We start from the raw sequence: 19,797 nt of genomic DNA on the forward strand, positions 1-19,797 counted from the left end.
AATAGACAAAGTCTTTTCCCTGGGGTTGGGGAGTCCAGAACTAGAGGCCATAGGTTTAGGGTGAGAGGGGAAAGATATAAAAGAGATCTAAGGGGCAACTTTTTCATACAGAGGATGGTACGTGTATGGACTGAGCTGCCAGAGAAGTGGTGGAGGCTGGTACAGATGCAACATTTAAGAGGCATTTGGATGGGTATATGAATAGGAAGGGTTTGGAGGGAGATGGGCTAGGTGCTGATAGGTAGGACTAGATTGGGTTGGGATATCTGGTCGGCATGGACGGGTTGGACCGAAGGGTCTGTTTCCATGCTGTACATCTCTATGACTCTATTCATATACCCATCCAGATGCCTTTTAAATGTTGCAATTGTACTAGCCTCCACCACTTCCATTGGCAACTCATTCCATACACGCAACATCCTCTGCATGAAAATGTTGTCCCTTAGGTCTCTTTTATATATTTGTGTGATGCAAATGTTACCTGACACTTGTCAGTCAAAACCTGGATATTGACCAGGTCTTGTTAGATTCTTGTTAGATAAGGGAATCAAATTTTATTGAGGGTAGTTTGAAATGTGGAATTTGGAACACAACAGATTCAGCCATGATATTATTGAATGCAAGAGAAGGCTTGAAGTGCTGAATGGCATACATCTGCTCCCATTTAGCATATGCACATTTTGGTATGAGCAAAGAGACCTTGGTATATATATATATATATATATGCATAAATTATTGAAGTTGACAGGACAGAGTGAGAGACTGGTAGGTTAACAGAACCTACAAGCATCCTAAGCTATAATAACAGAGGCATAGTAAACAAAAATAAAGTTCTGAAGAACCTTAGAAAAGTTGGCTTGTCCTCAGCTGGAGGCACTTGTCTGGGCACTTCTGGGCACCACACTTTAGGAAAGATGTGAAGGTAATACGGTGCAGAAAAGACTTACAAGAATGGTTCCAAGGTTGGGGGACTTCAGTTAATGGGATAGATTGAAGGCACTTGGGCTCTTCTCAATACAGTAGACACAATTGACAGGTTTTGTAATTACGGTCAGTGTAGACTAAGAGAAATTTTCCCACAGGTGAGAAGACCAGATAGAAATCCCTCCAAACCCTGCTTATTCATATACCCACCAAAATGCCTTTTAAATGTTGCAATTGTACCAGCCTCCACCACTTCCTCTGGCAGCTCACTCTACACGCGTGCTGCCCTCTGTGTGAAAAAGTTGCCCCTTAGGTCTCTTATATACCTTTCCCCTCTCACCCTAAACCTATGCCATCTAGTTCAGGACTCCCCCACCCCAGGGAAAAGACCTTGTCTATTTATCCTATCCATGACCCTCCTGATTTTGTAAATCTCGATAAGGTCACCCCTCAACCTCTGACACTCCAGGGAAAACAGCCCTAGTCTGTTCAGCCCCCCCTCTATGACTCTATGACTATGACCTCATATTTATCTGAATTAAACTCCATCTGCCACTTCTCAGCCCATTGGCCCATCTGATCAAGATCCTGTTGTAATCAGAAGTAACCTTCTTCACTGTCCACTACACCTCCAATTTTGGTATCATCTGCAAACTTACTAACCATACCTCTCATGCTCACATCCAAATCATTTATTACATGACAAAAAATAGAGGACCCAGCACCGATCCTTGTGCACTCCACTGGTCACAGGCCTCCAGTCTGAAAAACAATCCTCCACCTGTCTTCTACCTTTGAGCCAGTTCTGTATCCAAATGGCTAGTTCTCCCTGTATTCCATGTGATCTAACCTATCTAACCTGTCTATCATGGGGAACCTTTCGAACGCCTTACTGAAGTCCATACAGATCACATTCTTGAGATTTTGTCAAGGGAATTTTTATTTGTGGTTTTCAGGGGCCCCTTTTTCAATCTCACTAATTCCTGAATTACACTTTAGCAGTCATTAAGTAACAATACCTTCTGTGCTTGTGTTGATGTATAGGGAATTTGGTCTTAGAGTTAGATTAGATTAGATTAGATTACTTAGATTAGATTACTTACAGTGTGGAAACAGGCCCTTCGGCCCAACAAGTCCAAAGGAGAATCCTAAAAGTCAAAGGGTAAGGACATATTTTCTGTTTAAGTAGTTTAAGACAAACAGACACATTGACAAACACAAATAAACATGCATGTGCAAAGGCACACTGTACATTCTCAAGCAGCATATGTATATATATGCATATTTACAGAAATACAAATGCAGTCAGTGTTGTTCGAGTGGGCGTTCCAGGATTTTGATCCAGGGCAGTAAAGGAATAGATTAGATTAGATTACAGTGTGGAAACAGGCCCTTCGGCCCAACAAGTCCACACCGACCCGCCGAAGCGCAACCCACCCTTACCTAACACTACAGGCAATTTAGCATGGCCAATTCACCTGACCTGCACATGTTTGGACTGTGGGAGGAAACCAGAGCACCCAGAGGAAACCCACGCAGACACAGGGAGAACGTGCAAACTCCACACAGTCAGTCGCCCGAGGCGGGAATTGAACCCGGGTCTCCGGCAGGTGAGGCAGCAGTGCTAACCACTGTGCCACCGTGCCGCCCACGGTATAGTAATACATTTCTAAGCCAGGATAGGGTGTGGCTTGGAGGGGATCTTGCAAGTGGAGGTATTCCCATGTATCTGGTGTCCCTTCCTTCTAGGTGGTAAAAGATGCAGATTTAGAAGGTGGTATTGAAACAGCTGTTGTTGCCATGCACAGTATGGCAATGGTCCACAAAGCTGCCACTGCTGGTTTTTGGGTAGCTTTCCCATTTCTCAAGGGCTTCTTTTTCAGTCTAACTCCACACTGTATTTTAGCATTCACTATAGTAACAATACTTTCTGTGCTTTTGTTGGTGGAAGGAGAATTCAGCCTTGCACAGAAGCAAAATTCATTAATATCCTCAATAATCAGCAATCTATTAAACACAAGCCACAGCACAGAAGGAAAGTTTAATTTCCTAGACACCACTGTATTTAATTCAGCATAAGTTAGCAACAAATGTTTTTTTTAAAAAAGCTGACACACAATAAAATCCACCCTTCCAGCAAATCAGTGAGGGCGCAGTTAAATGTTAATCTGTAACACAGTGACTATATTACAAAAAATTCATAATATATGAGACACTTTGGAATGTGATAACATACAAATGTAAATCTTTATGAAATAAAACTGTTTAGCATTGTATAATTAGCACATTGCTCATTACAACAGCATCTATTAAATTTCTCCCCATTCAGTAGCTCCTGCACTTTAATTTAGAGACTCCATATTAATTTGCAAGGAATTCATTACTTCAGTTTTTCTGGGTCAAAAATCAAACAACACCAAGATATAGTCCAACCGATTTATTTGAAATTGCAAGTTTTCAGAGCTCAATTCCTTCCTCAGGCATGGTATGGTAGGGAGGTATAAGACACAGTATTTATAAGCAAAAAATTGACAGCTTTAAAACTAGCTGCCCTTATTGGATCCTTTAATCAGTTAGGAGGTAGACTCCTGATTAAAATACAAAATCCAGATTCTTTTCAAAACTCTGTCTCTACATAATTTAAGGTTTTATCAATGTACAAGGGATGACATCCCAGGTTAGACAATGCACTTCAGATGTGAGGTCCCACTTGATATCTATGTTTTAAGCTGAGGTCCAGTTTTATTTTTGACAGAAAAGAATCTTGAATGAAATAATGCACCCCAGCATGTGTGTCTATGTGGGTGAGAGAGAGAGACAGACAGAGAGACAGACAGAGAGAGAGAGAGAGTGTGTGTGTGTGTCTGTGTCCATGCCTCTGCGTATGTGAATGTGAGTGACAGAGTGTGTATGTGTGTGTGTGCATGTGTGTGTCTGTGTCCATGCCTCTGCGTATGTGAATGTGAGTGACAGAGTGTGTATGTGTGTGTGTGCATGTGTGTGTCTGTGTCCATGCCTCTGCGTATGTGAATGTGAGTGACAGAGTGTGTGTGTGTGTGGTGAGAGTGAGAGTGTCTATGTTTGCGAGAGAGAGAGAGAGAGTGTTTGTGTGTGGGAGAGGGTGTGTGTAAGTGTGCGAGTGGGCATGCGTGAATCTATATGTGGGAGTATATAGTATGGTGGGGTTACCTATAGTGCGACATGAACCTAATATCATGGTTGAGACTGTCCTCATGGGTACGGAACTTAGCTATCAGCGATTTTGCTTTGTTGCATATCTCAAAGTTCACGCTGGAGGATGCTCACCTGAGGATCAGAGGGTGAATGTACTGGACTGCCAAAGTGTTCCCCCACTGGGAGAGAACGCCCCCTGAGTGTTGATCATTGTGCGGTGTCCATTCATCCATTGTCATAGTATTTGCATGAACTCGCCAATGTATCATACCTCAGGATATCCTTGTCTGCATCGTATAAGACAGACGATGACCGTGTATGTGGTAGGTGCTGTTCCCTCATGTGATGGTAATTTTCATTTTGATGATCTGACATGTGCTGCAGAGATTGTCATGGCAGGGTTGTGGTCGATGTTGTGCTGAAGACTGGGTAGTTTGCTGCGAACAATGGTCTGTCTAAGGTTTGGCGGTTGTTTGAAGGCAAGAAGTGGAGGGGTAGGAAAGGTTGTGGCAAGGGTATTCATCATCATTGATGATATGTTGAAGGCTGTGAAGAGTATGGCATAGTTTCTCCGCTCCAGGAAAGTACTGGATGACGAAGGGTAGCCTATCGTTCGTTAGCCATGTGAGAAGGTCATTACAGTTTTTTGCAGTGGCATGATGGAATTAGCGATAGGTGAGCTAAGCATCGTATCCTGTTCTTATGAGTGCATCCTTCAACATCTTCAGGTGTCATTCACGTTCCTCATCATCCGAGCAGATCCTCTGAATACATATTGGGGTGCAAATTTGGTCCCCTTGACCATTCCATGAGTCTGAATGAAGAACCAGTCGTCAAAGCTGAAGAAGTTGTGGTTGCAAATAAAGCGGATGAGTTGTAGGATGGCATCGCTGCAACAGCATCAATACTCAAAGCCAACAACCACCGAACCTTAGGCAGACCATCGTTCGCAGCAAACTACGCAGCCTTCAGGACATCATCGATCACAACCCTACACAACCCTGCCATGGCAATCTGCAGCACATGTCAGATCATCAACATGGATACTACCATCACACATGGAAACACCACCCACCACGTACAAGGCAGTTACTCAAGTGAATTGGCCAATGTCTTCTATCTTATACGATGCAGGCAAGGATGCTCTGAGGTATGGTACATTGGTGAGACTATGCTGACAGTATGACAACAGATGTATGGACACCGCACAATGATCAACACTCAGCGGGGGGAGGGGGGGGGGCATTGGTGGTGGTTTCCTCCCAGTGGGGGAACACCTCAGCGGTACAGGACATTGAGCCTCCGATCTTCAGGTGAGCAACCTCCAGTGCAGACTTCAGGTTATTCAACAACGCAAAATCACTGAGCAGAGGCTGATAGCTAAGTTCCGTACCCATGACGACGGTCTCAACCATGATCTTGGGTTCATGTCACACTTCATGTAACTCCACCACAGTATATACTCCCACACACAGATCCTATCTTACACACAAACACTCACTCATGCACACTCTCATATATACACATGCACACACATCCACACTCTTTCAAATGCAAACACACTCACTACTCAAATACACTCAGACACCCTCCGTCTCTCACATGCACGCACACATCCTCTCTTCTTTCACATGCGCGTGCACGCAAACACACACTCTCTGTTTTTCTCTCTCTAACTCACTCACATATGTATGCACGCACTCTGGGGAGCATTATTTCATTCAAGATTCTTCTCTCGCAAAAACTGGACCTCAGCTTAAAACAGATTCAAAGTGGGACATCACCTAAAGTGCATTGTCTAACCTGAGATTTGGACATTGATAAAACCTTTAATTATCTAGGGATAAAGACTTGAAAGGAATCTGGATTTTGCATTTTGATCAGCAGACTACCTTTTAACTGATTAAACGATTCAACAAGGGCAGCTAGTTTTAAAGTTGTTAACCTTTTGTTTCTAAAAACTGTGAGTACAAGGTCAAACGGGATTTTCATGCTTGTTAGCCCCTCACTCCCTACTGCAGACCCAGTCGAGCAGCTACAATTTTAGGACTCAGCCTGCTTGGTCAGCAGTGGTACTACTGAGTCACTATTTGTAATGGACACTGAAGTCCATAACATGCTCATAACAGTTGATTATAACATACTGGTTTCTTGGAGGAGTTCTGGGGCATTGCCTCTGACACTTAACCTCCACATGTCAGTGCCGCTTTAGGCCTTGATGGTCAAGCAAGTATGTTCATAACCTGGCCAAACGGGTTGAGTATCAATTTGAAAATCTTTCCAATACATATCAATGGCAGGCAGTAACAGTAGGCAAGATTCCTGGTCAGCAAGAAGATGAAAGAAAATTGAATGTTCTACCAATATAGTCCATAACTTCAGACTATAACATAAATGTAAACATAAATAGCAACTCAGCCTTCTTCATTGAACTGGAACACATCACCACTGGCTCAGGAGACCATTTCCAAGGTCATGTAACAATCAACCACAATGTACAGGCCTTGACCTAAATGTGGGCCAAACTGAGTAAGATAGAATCATGGGATACACAGGGAGGCCATTTGATTCATCATCCTGTCCTCCGATTTCTTTCCATGAAAGTGAATTAGTTGGGAGTTTAAAACAATCTAGTGGTTTGAACCATTACTAGCTTTTTATTCCATTTATTATGTAAATTTAAATTCTGGCAACTGCAGTAGTAACATTTGAACTCGTACCTCTCAAGAATATTAGTCTGGCTTTCCAGAGTAACAGGCTGCCACAACAGATACAAGCAGTTATGCAGAAATAAATATGTGTATGCAGATAAGTATATGTACAAACACACATGCAGTACACACATTATATAGTGTGCATACAGCATTTTAATCATAGAGTCATACTGTCCTACAGCTCGAAGGCAGGTCCTTTGACCCAAACTGCTCCATGCCGACCAAAATGTCTACCCACACTAACCCCATTTTCCTGCACTTGGCCTATATCCTTCTAATCCTTTCCTTTTCATGTATTTGTCCAAATGCCTTTTAGGTGTAGTTAGTGTACCTGCCTCAACCACTTCCACTGGCAGCTCATTCCAAATGCGTACCACCCTCTGTGTAAAAAGGTTGCCCCTCAGGTTCCCTTTTATTCTTTCCCCTCTAACCTTAAACTGATGCCCTCTAGTCCTCGTTTCCCCAACCCTGGGAAAAAGATTGAGTGCATTCACCCTATCCATGCCTCTCATGATCTTATACACCTCTATAAGGTCCCCCCCTCAGTCTCCTGCACTTTAAAGAAAAATATCCTAGCTTCCCCAACCTCTCCCTATAACTCAGACCCTTGAGTCCTGCCAACATCCTTGTACATTTTTTCTGCACTCTTACCAGTTTAAAAACATCCTTCCTATAACTAGGTGACCAAAACTGAACACAATACTCCAACCGTGGCCTCATCAACATCCTGTACAACTGCAACATAACTTCCCAACTTCTATACTCAATGCCCTGACTGAGGAGGGCTGGTGTGCCAAAAACCTTCATTGCCCTGTCTACCTGGGACTCCACCTGAATTCCAAGGTCCCTCTGTACCATTACACTCCTCAAGTCCCCACCATTCATCATGAAACTCCTACCTTGATTTGACTTTCCAAAATGCAAGACCTCACTCTTATCTATGTTAAACTCCATTTGCCATTTCTGGCAACTTCCCCAGCTGATCAATATCCTGCTGCAAATTCTGACAATCTTCCTCACTATCCACAATACTGCCTATTTTAGTGTCATCTGCAAATTTACTAATCCTGCTTTGTACATTCTGATCCATACAACAATGGGCCCAACACCGACCTCTAAGGCACTCCACTTGTCACAGGCCTCCAGTCCAACAAGCATCCTTCCACTATTACCCTCTGCTTCCTACTATCAAGCCAATTTTGTATCCAATTTGCCAGCTTCCCCTGGATTCCATGCAATCTAACCTTCCAGAGCAGCCTACCAAGTGGAATCTTATCAAAAGCCTTATTGAAATCCATATAGATTACACCTGCCGACTTGCCCTTGTCAACCTTCCTGGTCACTTCATCAAAGAACGCTAACAAATTTGTGAGGCATGATCTCCCACTCACAAAGCCATGCAGACAACTCCTAAGCAAACCCTGCCTTTCCAAATGTATGTACATCTTATCCCTCAGAATCTTCTCAAGTAACCTATCCACAACAGATGTTCAGCTTACCTAGTCTATAGTTCCCAGGGTAGGAAGGTTTTTGCAGCCATTTTTGAATAAGGGCACAACACTCGCTACCCTCCAGTCTTCCAGGACCTCACCTGTGGTTAACAATGATGCAAATACATCAGCCAGGGCCTCCGCAGTTTTGTCTCTAGCCTCTTGCAGTGTTCTTGGTCATATCTGGTCAAGACCAGGAGATATGTCCAACTTCACATACTCTAATACATCCAACACCTCCTCCATTGTGATATTGACTGTCCCCAAGATATCACCACTAACTTTCCCAAGTTCCCAAGTCTTCAGGTCTTTCTCCACAGTACTCCACACAGTAGAAATATTCATTTAGAACCTTGTCCATTTCCTGCGGTTCCACACATACATTTCCACTTTGGTCCTTGAGGGGTCCTATTCTCTCTCTCAAGTTATTCTTTTTCCTTTAATATACCTAAAGTACCTCTTTGGATTCACTCTAATCTTCTCATCCAAGGGTATCTCCTTTTAGCCCTCCTGATTTCCTTCTTCAGTAAATTCCTGTATTCCCTGTATATCTCCAGGGATTCCCTTGATCCCAGCTGCCTGTACCTGAGCCATGCCTCCTTTTTTCTGGTTAAAGTCTCAATATTTCTCATCATCCACAGTTCCCTTTTCCTGCAAATCTTGCCCTTCGCCCTCAAAGGAACATACAAACCTTGAGCTCTAGCTATCACACTTTTAAAGGCCCCAACTTGCCAGAGGTCCCTTTGCCTGCAAACAAATTATTCCAACCAACCCCTGCAAGCTCCTGTCTAATTCCACCAAAGTTTGCCTTGCCCCAATTTAGAACTTGAACCATTACTTGAATCATTTGAAACATCTCAACATGCTTCAAAGGAGGGTTATAAACAAAATATTACACTTAGTAACATGAGAATTAGGTGAACCCTCAAAAAAGTAGACAGAAAGACTAATTTCCCCTGGAAAGGTCTATTACCAGGGGCACATATTTATGGTGATTGATCGAAGGATCGGAGGAATATAAGGAACAAACCTTTTTCGCTCGAAGTGTGTTAAGTGTTTGGATAGTGGTGGCCAGTTTGGTGGTGGAAGCAGAAACTCTCAACAAAAGAAAAGGAATCTGGATCTGTACTTGAAGCATTGTACCCCGCAAGACCTGGGAAGGAGGGACTGTAATGGGCAGATGGTTACTCCTCCGCACCCAGAGTAACACGATGGGCTAAATAGTTGTTTTCTCTGCTATAACTTTTTAAAAAATATTTAACCTGTTATTCTAATCAGTGTGTTTGGAGATGTTATTACATGCCCTGGAACAGGTGGGACTTGAACCCAGGCCTCATTGTCCAGGGGTAGGGACCGTTAAGAGTCATAGAGATGTACTGTATGGGAACAGACCCATGCTGACCAGATAGCCTAAATTAATCTAGTCCCATTTGACAGCACTTGACCCATATCCCTCCAAACCCTTCCTATTCATATACCCTTCCAGATGTCTTTTAAATGTTGTAATTGTACCAGCCTCCACCACTTCCTCTGGCAGCTCATTCCATACATGTACCATCCTCTGCGTGAAAAAGTTGCTCCCTAGATCCCTTTTAAATCTTTCCCTTCTCACTGTAAACATATTCCCTCTAGTTCTGGACTCCACTACCCCAAGAAAAGATCTTGTCTATCTACCTTATCCATGCCCCTCATGATTTTATAAAGCTCTATAAGTTCACCCCTAAGCCTCCAACACTCGGGGTAACAAACCCAGCCTATTCAGTCTCTCCCTATAGCTTAAACCCTCCAACCCTGGCAACATCCTTGTAAATCTTTCCTGAAACCTTTCAAGTTTCACAACATCCTTCCTATAGCCAGGAGACCAGAATTGGACACAATATTCCAAAAGTGGCCTAACCAATGTCATGTACAGTTGCAACATGACCTCCCAACTCCTAAACTCAATACTCTGGCCAATAAAGGAAAGCATACTAAATGCCTTCTTCTCTATCCTATGGACCTGCGACTCCATTTTCAAGGAACTATGAACCTGCATTTCAAGGTCTCTTTGTTCAGCAACACTTCCCTGGACCTTACAATTAAGTGTATAAGTCCTGCCCTGATTTGCCTTTCCAAAATGCAGCACCTAACATTTATGTAAATTAAACTGCATCTGCCACTCCTTGGCCCATCTGATCAAGATGCTGTTACACTCGGAGGTAACCTTCTTTGCTGTCCACTATACCTCCAATTTTTATGTCATCTGCAAACCTACGAACCATACCTCCTATGTTCGCATCCAAATCATTCATATCAATTAAGAAAAACAGTGGGCCCAGCACTGATGCTTGTGAAACATCACTGGTCACAGGCCTCCAGTCTGAAAAACAACCCTAGTTCTATATCCAAATGGCTAGTCCTTGTATTCCATGAGATCTAGCCTTGCTAACCAGACTACAATGAGGAATCTTGTCAAAAGTCACACTGAAGTCCATATAGATCATGTCTATGACTCTTCCTTCATCAATCCTCTTTGTTACTTCTTCAAAAAACTCAATCAAGTTAGTGAGACATGATTTCCCACGTACAAAGCCATGTTGAGCATCCCTAATCATTCCTTACCTTTCCAAGGATATGTAAATCCTATCCCTCAGGATTCCCTCCAACACCGATGTGAGGCTCACTGGTCTTTTCCTTACCACGTTTCTTAAATAGTGGCACCATGTTAGCCAACCTCCAGTCTTGTGGCACCTCACCAGTGACTATCAATGATACAAATATGTCAGCAAGGAGCCCAGCAATCACTTCCCTAACTTCCAACAGAGTACTAGGCTACATCTGATTAGGTCCTAAGAATTTGTCCATCTTCATGTGTTTTAAGACATCCAGCACTTCCTCCTCTGTAATATACACAGGTGAGCCTGACGTCAGTGGTAGAGAAGCTGCTGGAGAAGATACTGAGGGATAGGATCTATTTCCATTTGGAACAAAGTGGCCTTATCAGTGATGGACAACATGGCTTTGTGCAGGGAAGGTCATGTCTTACCAACTTAATAGAATTCTTTGAGGAAGTGACAAAGTTGATTCATGAGGGAAGGGCTGTAGATGTCATATACATACATGGACTTCAGTAATGCATTTGATAAGGTTCCCCATGATAGACTGATGGAGAAAGTAAAGTTGCATAGTGTCCAGGGTGTACTAGCCAGATGGATAAATTGATTCATGCTGAAACCACTATTGTTTGTGATATACATAAATGATCTGGAGGAAGGTATGGGTGGTCTGATCAGCAAGTTTGCAGATGACACTAAGATTGGTGGAAGAACAGACAGTGAACGGAGACTGCCAGAACACACAGCAGAATATAGATAGATTGGACAGTTGGGCGGAGAAATGGCAGATGGAGTTCAATCTGGGCAAATGTAAGGTGTTGCATTTTGGGAGATCCGTTTCAAGAGCAAACTATAAGGTAAATGGAAAAGCCCTGGGAAAGATTAATGTACAGAGAGATCTGGGCGTTCAATTCCATTGTATCCTGAAGGTGGCAACACAGGTTGATAGAGTGGTCAAAAAGGCATACGGCATGCTTTGCTTCATCAGACGGGGTGTTGAGTACAAGAATTGGCAGGTCATGTTACAGTTGGCTAGGATTTTGGTTTGGCCACATCTGGAATACTGCGTACAGTTCAGATTGCCACATTATCAAATGGATGTGGATGCTTTGGAGAGGGTGCAGTGGAAGTTCATCAGGATGTTGCCTGGAATGGAGGCTGCTAGCTATGAAGACAGATTGAGTAGGCTTGGATTATTTTCATTAGAAAGACTAAGGTTGAGGGGAGACCTGAGTGAGGTCTACAAAATCATGCGAGGTATGGCAAAGAGTGGAGGACTCAATTTCTAGGGGTCACGAGTTCAGGGTGAGGGGAAAAGTTTAAGGGAGATATGTGAGGAAAGTTCTTTATGCAGAGGGTGGTGGGTCCCTGGAACATGTTGCCAGCGAAGGTGGTAGAGGCAGGCACCAGAGTGTCATTTAACATGTATCTAGACAGATACATGAATGGGTAGGGAACAGAGGGATACAGATCCTTAGAAAATAGGTGGCAATTTAGATAGAAGATCTGGATCAGTGCAGGAGGACCGAAGGACCTGTTCCTGTGTTGTAATTTTCTTTGTTTATTGTTCTTTGTTCTTTACCTGTGAACATCCGAACCCCCCTAATCAACTTTTGAAAGTTCTTACCTATTACTGTCAAAATTGGCCTTGGATCAATTTAGAACTTTAACTTTTAGATCTGGTCTATCCTGTTCCATCGCTATTTTAAAACTAATAGAATTATGGTCACTGGCCCCAAAGTGCTCCCTCTTGACACCTCAGTCACCTGCCCTGCCTTATATCCCAACAGTAGGTCAAGTTTTGCACCTTCTCTCGCAGGTACATCCGCGTACTGAATTAGAAATTTTTCTTCTACACACTTATCAAATTCCTCTCCATCCAAGCCCTTAACACTATGGCAGCCCCAGTCTATGTTTGGAAAGTTAAAATCCCCTACCATAACCACCTTATTATTCTTACAAATAACTGTGGTCTCCCCTTACAAACTTGGTTCTCAATTTCCTGCTGACTATTAGGGGGTCTACAGTGATCAGCCCTTTCTTATTTCTCAGTTCCACGCAAATAACTTCCCTGGACATATTCCCAGGAATATCCTCCCTGAGTACAGCCGTAATGTTATCCCTTATCCAAAACATCACCCCCTTCTCTTTTGCCCCCCCTTTCTATCTTTTCTCTAGCATTTGTATCCTGGAACATCAAGCTGCCAGACTAGTCCATCCCTGAGTCATATCTCTGTAATTGCTATGATATCCCAATTCCATGTTCCTCACCATGCCCTGAGTTCATCTGCCTTCCCTATTGGGCCTCTTGCATTTAAATAAATGCAGTTCAATTTATCAGTCCTACTTCATTCTCTGCCTTGTTCCTGCCTGCCCTCACTGGTTGACTTGCTCCTTTTCCCAAACTGTACTGGTCTCAGACTGATCTCTTTCCTCACTATCTCCCTGGGTCCCATGCCATCACCTTACTTGTTTAAACCCTCCTGAGCAACTCTAGCAAATCTCCCTGCCAGTATATTAGTTCCCTTCCAATTCAGGAGCAATCCATCCTTCTTATACAGGTCACTTCTACCCTAGAATTTTCTCTAACCTTTCTATGACTTCAAGAAAATTGAGGTCAGATGATTAACAAGTTGGTCAAACACATTGGTTTTAAGGAGTGCCCTAATGGGGGAAAGAGGCAAAGGTTAAGGAAGAGAATTACATACTTTGGGCGGAATTGGATTTTAATCAGAATGTTTAAAGAAAGAAGCACAGACTTCCTTTGTGTAGAGAGTGTACTCACTTTATATTGAGCCCCATGTTAATGATTTGCATGACTGTATCAAATGTAATATTACCAAGTTTGTTGAGATGATAAAATTAGCTAGAATTGAAAGTGGTAAGGAGGATGTAGAGGCTTCAAAGTGATTTACAAAGGCTGGGTGAGTGGGAAACTACATGGCAGATGGGGTATAAAATAGATAAGTTTGAAGTTATTCATTTTGGTCGGAAAAGCAGAATGGTCGTAGATTGGGAAAGGTTGATGTATAAAGACACCTCGTCGTCCTTAAACACCAATTATTGAAAACAAACATGCAAATGCAGCAAGCAGTTAGAAAGGAAAATGGCATGTACAAACCTCATTATTGCATGAGGCTTAGAGCACAGGAGCAAAAAAGGTGTACAGGGCCTTAATGAGACTACACTTAGGAGTATTGTGTGCAGTGCTGATCTCCTTATCTAAAAAAAGGATATACTTGCCATAGAGGGGAGGTGGGGGTGCAGTGGAGATTTACCATACTGATTCCTTTGATGTCAGAATTGTCATTTGAGGAGAGATTGGATTGACTAGGCCTATATTCACTGAAACTTAAAAGAATGAGAGGTGATTTCATTAAAATGTATAAAATTCTGACAAGGCTGGAGAAACTGGATGTTGGGATGATGTTTCCCCATCTGGATGGTTGGAGTCTAGAAAAAAGGTCATAGTCTTAGGATACAAGTAGACCATTTAAGACTATGATCATTTCTTCTCTCTGAAGGTAGTACATCTGTGGAATTCCTTATCGCAGAGGACTGTCGAGGCTGGGTCATCAGGCATATTCAAAGCTAAGATTGACAAACTTTGAATCAGTAAGGAAATCAAGGGTTCTGGGGTAAAGGCAGGAAAGTGCAGTTGAGGATGGTCAGATCAGGCATGATCACATTGAATGGTGGCGCAAACTTGATGGGCTGACTGGCCTACTTCTGTTCCTACATCTAATGGCCTGTGGTGGCCAAGCCTTCAAATACATTGAAGAAAGAAATAGATAGATTTCTAGAAACTAAAGGCATCAAGGGGTATAAAGAAAAAGCAGGAGCAAGGTGACAAAAAAAGATGAAAATGTGTTACTGGAAAAGCGCAGCAGGTCAGGCAGCATCCAAGGAGCAGGAGAATCGACGTTTCAGGCATGAGCCCTTCTTCAGGAATGAGGAAAGTGTGCCATGCCCGAAACATCGATTCTCCTGCTCCTTGGATGGTGCCTGACCTGCTGCGCTTTTCCAGCAACACATTTTCAGCTCTGATCTCCAGCATCTGCAGTCCTCACTTTCTCCCCGACAAAAAAAGATGATCAGCCATGATAATAGTGAATGGTGGAGGAGGTTTAGTAGGCCTAAAGGGTGATTTCTGCTACAATTTTCAATGTTTCTACATCAGGTCAGCAGCTCTCCTAACACCCATTCCAAGCTGCTCACCCTTTATATATCTAGACATTAAATCATCCATTAATAGCCATTACCTAATTCAAACTTTTAATCTTAATTATTTGTTACATTGAAGACTCTGCTTAACCTTAGATCAGTATAGATCAGCAAGAATAAAGAGAATGGGACTTACTGCAAGTTAAGATACAGGCAACTGAGTTTTAGATTATCCCATGTTTATGGAGGGTAGAATGTAAGAGAGCAACTGGGATGCACTGGAATTGTCATGTAACAAGGCATGGATAAGGGTTTCAGCAGCAAGAGCTGAGAGAGGCAAAAACACACATGTGCAGATAAAAAAAATTTACTTCCCCAGCATCATACTAATAACACAACAGGCTCAATTTGAAGAAATTGTTCAAACCTCTATGTAGCCAGAGCAGCTTTTATTCAGCATAGTGTTAATTATTGATTACCTGTAAGAGGGAGTCAGTTCTCTCTTCTCAACTGCTGCAGCTCCTGTGATGTGTGGGCCAGATGCCTGACACAAACAAAGCCAAATAATAAACAGCCAACACAATGGCAGCACCTGAATGGAGCAGCGTCCTTTACCTGTGATGTTAGTGACAAAGGCAGCGGTTGGAGCCTCTCGGCTATGGCACTTCATTCTCCAGTTAATACGTCAGTGAAAACAATCAAATCCACTTGGCAGAAGAGCTTCTGCAGAGATAGAAATCACATTACCTCTGTACGAATCTGCATATTTCTGTTAACTGAAAGCTTTCAGTTGCAAATTTCCATTATATTAACACCCTTTCCTAGCCAGCATGGTTTGTGATATTTACAGACTTAATCTAAAATTCTTTCTGCATCCTGTTCCTAGGGGTTTCTGCCAGAATACAGCCTACTGGAAAAACGAAACAGCCTGTGAAGATAGTCCTTTTAAAGGTAGCATGCAGGCATTTCAGTGGACAGCATGATCCCACAAACAATAAAACCAGATAATTTGCTTTTCTGAATAAAAGAAAAATCTGCAGATGCTCGAATCTGAAACAGAAAAAGAACTGGCTGGCGAAACTCAGCAACTGAAGCATCTGTGGGGAGACAGCAGAATTAATGTTTCGAGTCCAGTGAGTTAACTCTGCTTCCTCCTTACAGATGCTGCCAGATCTGCTGAGTTTCTCCAACAATTTCTGTTTTTGTTCCTTACTAGTGACATTAGTTAAAGGCTAGGGTTTGGCCAGGACACATGGGAGAGCTTGATCCCTTGGACCTTCTTTATAGGAACTCAGCCAAGTTCTTTACACCCAAGAGGGCAAAGGAAGTTTTGGTTAAAGGTTCCATCACAAGATAGGTCTCTCTGGCTGAGCAGCAGTTTCCCAGCATTGCACTGAAAGGCGAGCCTGGACTGTGTTCTCATGTTTCATGAAATGAGACTTGAACGCAGAACCAATCAACATCTTTCACAGGTTGGGAGCTAAAGAAGCAGAATTTCTGGTCTTGCTCCTACCGTATTCCATCAAAAGAAGATTTCAATACTGGCTGATCTATCGTGTGATTACGCTGAGGTATGGACATTTTTCTCTGTGAAAGGTGTTATACAAATTGTTGTTTTACTGAGTGCTATTTTAGTTTGGAACAAAGCAACTTTCAGGACAGAAAGAGGCCATTTAGCCCAACACGCTAATACCACATCCCTAAAAGAGCAATTCCATTAGCTCCATTTAGCCACTATTTCCCACAGTAATGCAAATAATTGCTGCACAACCCTGGTGGAGACAATGTCGCACCTCCACACTGAGGATATCCTCCATCCTACTGTGTGGCACCATCACTGTGCCATTTGGGGCAAACTTTGAATAGATTTAGCAAATCAAGACTGGGCATATATGAGATGCTTTCGGCCATCAGCAGCAACAGAATCATATTCCAAAACAATTGCAACCTCATGGCCTGGCATAACTACCCTTCTCTACCATTACCTTCAAGCCAAGGAATCAACCCTGGTTCAAGAATGCAGGAGGGCATGACAAGAACAGCAACAGTCAGAGCTAAAAATGAATTGGTTGGCAACAGGAAGCAAAGAGGGGCAGGCAGTGATGTGTGGGGTGCTGCAGGGCTCAGTGCTGGGGCCTCAGTCGTTCACAATATGCATTAACGATTTGGACAAAGCAATTGAATGCCATATCTCCAAATCTGCAGATGACACTAAGCTGGGTGACAGTGTGTGCTGTGAGGAGGATGCGAGGAGGCTACAGGGTGACTTGGACAGACTTGGTAAATGCAAGCCAATGTGGATAAATGTGAGGTTAATAATTTTGGTCACAAAAACAGGAAAGCAGATTGTCTGACTGGTGGCAGTTAAGAAAAGGTAAGATACAACGAGACCTGGGTGTCATGGTGAAAGAGTCGTTGATGGTTGACATGCAGGTGCAGGAGGTGAGGCAAGCTAATGACATGCTGGTCTTCATAGAAGGAGGATTTGAGTTTTGGAATAAGAATGACTTGCTGTGGTTATACAGGGCCACTCCTTGAGTATTATGTGCAGTTTTGGTCTTCTAGTTTGAGGAAGAACTTTCTTGCTATTGAGGGAGCTGAAAATGTGTTGCTGGAAAAGCGCAGCAGGTCAGGCAGCATCCAGGGAACAGGAGAATCGACGTTTCGGGCATAAGCCCTTCTTCAGGAAGGATATTGAGAAACTTGAAAGGGTTCAGAAAAGGTTTACAAGGATGTTGCCAGGGTCGGAAGATTTGTGCTATAGGGAGAGGCTGAATAGACTAGGACTGTTCTATTTCTCTTTTTACATCTATTTTACACTTATTCTTGCTTTATCCTTTGAAATGTCTCACTTTTATCAACTTGCCTCCTTTCATTTCTCCCCTCTTCGGTAATCTTCCTTTTCAAACATGCAGTCTCTCCCAGTTGGAAGCAAAACAGCAGCAGATGGGAATATCATCCACCAAGCCACTTGCCATCCTGACTTGGACACCCCTCAGTTCCTAATAGACACTGGACCAAAATCCTGGAACTCTCTGTCTTGTAGCATTGAGGGTGTCCTGCACTCCAAATAGTGCAATGGTTCAAGAGTCAGTTCACCACGTCCGTCTCCAGGGCAACTACAGATGACAATCAATTTTGGCCTTGAAATAGCAACACCAATATCTCATGAATGAATATTCCTGCACATTTCTGCTCCTGACTCAGGTTCAACTCCCTCTTAGATTGGGCTTCTGTGCATTCCCAAGAGTCCTATCAAGGTCTTTACCCCAGACTCATTACAGAGAGCAACTTTATTGTCCCACCTTACTCCCTCACCTACATTCCTGCCCAGTATAACTACTGAGACTGATGTTCCAATGTCCTTCTTCAAGTAGATTAGCTCTCACTGTCCCTCTCCACTTCTCCCTCTAGAATGTCCATACATTTGGGAATAAAAACACTGCCATTCTGGAATTTATAGTGGATGATTGCAGCAACATTATGGAACAGTAACCTGGCTGATGGGTGACAACACCTTCTCCCCAAATGAAACTCCTTTCACCTATATTTTCCATCACTCGTCCTTTGAAGACCATTGCAGAGGCAATGTGACTATTACCACTACAACACATCTTGGTTGGTCCCCTTCCTTCACTTGCACTTTCTCATCCTTTGAGCCCCTCACTTTGTTCCATACCTCACAGCACTCACTAAAAATTCACATTCCCTACTACAAATCCAAGCAACATAAAAATGTTTTCACCAAGATATCTTCCCTCCCTACATAAAAAGAAAAATACTGTGGATGCTGGAAATCTGTAAATAAAAGAAAATGCTGAAGAAACTCAGCACGTTTGGTAACCTCTGTTGACAGAAATCAGAGTTAACATCATTCTTCAGAAATACAGACCGCCTGAGTTTCTCCAGCATGTTCTCTTTTTAATATCTGCTCTGCTTTCCTCCCTAAGCCCTTGGCACTAAAATTCCTCTCTAGGTCATTTAAAACTGCAGTTTTATTTTCACTTTTGATATCCTAGTTCCCACTGAAATCTTTAATCTCTTTCACCTGCCTTCCCAGCTCACCCTTCACCTCCACGATCATAAGTCACAGGATGTGGAGGTGCTGGTGTTGGACTGGGGTGGACAAAGTTAAAAGTCACAACACCAGGTTATAGTCCAACAGGTTTATTTGGAAGTACACGCTTTTGGCCTGCTGCTCATTCACCCAGGTAACTAATGGGGCAGGATCTTAGGACACAGATATTATAGTAAAAGATTGAAGGGATGAATACAAGAAAATACAACTGATGCCATATATTGAACAAACATAGGTTGCTATTAATTCTTTAATCACTTAGAATGAGATGCAGGTTTCAATTGATTAATATGTAAGTCCCAGAACTTCTTTCAAGCCACAGTCCTCAGACCTGAAATAGAACCACTCTGACTCAAGGTTGGCATATAGATAGACTCTAACCTCACACCTTTACTGCATTGTCTGAGCTGAAATGTCACTTTTTTTATACTAATAGAACATTCAGTTATTAGATTACTTACAGTGTGGAAACAGGCCCTTCGGCCCAACAAGTCCACAACGCCCCGCTGAAGCGAAACCCACCCATACCCCTACATTTACCCCTTACCTAACACTACGGGCAATTTAGCATGGCCAATTCACCTGACCTGCACATCTTTGTGACTGTGGGAGGAAACCGGAGCACCCGGAGGAAACCCACGCAGACACGGGGAGAACGG

The 19,797-nt window shown here is 42.9% G+C and overlaps 1 protein-coding gene across 9 annotated transcripts in view; it reads right to left on the bottom strand.

Moving 5' to 3' along the window:
- Positions 1-19,797, bottom strand: part of camkk1a (calcium/calmodulin-dependent protein kinase kinase 1, alpha a) — a 242,033-nt gene that overhangs the window by 148,727 nt on the left and 73,509 nt on the right. For 4 of the 9 annotated variants that reach the window (XM_043718828.1, XM_043718832.1, XM_043718822.1 and 1 more), the window contains exon 2: positions 15,540-15,783. The exons of 3 other annotated variants lie outside the window; for them this stretch is intronic. The gene's annotated coding sequence lies outside the window, so the exon portion shown is untranslated. Of the gene's footprint in view, positions 1-15,539; positions 16,460-19,797 lie in introns of those variants that run through there. 2 more of the 9 variants (XM_043718825.1, XM_043718826.1) reach the window with 2 other exon arrangements.

Source organism: Chiloscyllium plagiosum, chromosome 28 (genome assembly GCF_004010195.1).
Source record: "Chiloscyllium plagiosum isolate BGI_BamShark_2017 chromosome 28, ASM401019v2, whole genome shotgun sequence".
NCBI lineage: Eukaryota > Metazoa > Chordata > Chondrichthyes > Orectolobiformes > Hemiscylliidae > Chiloscyllium > Chiloscyllium plagiosum.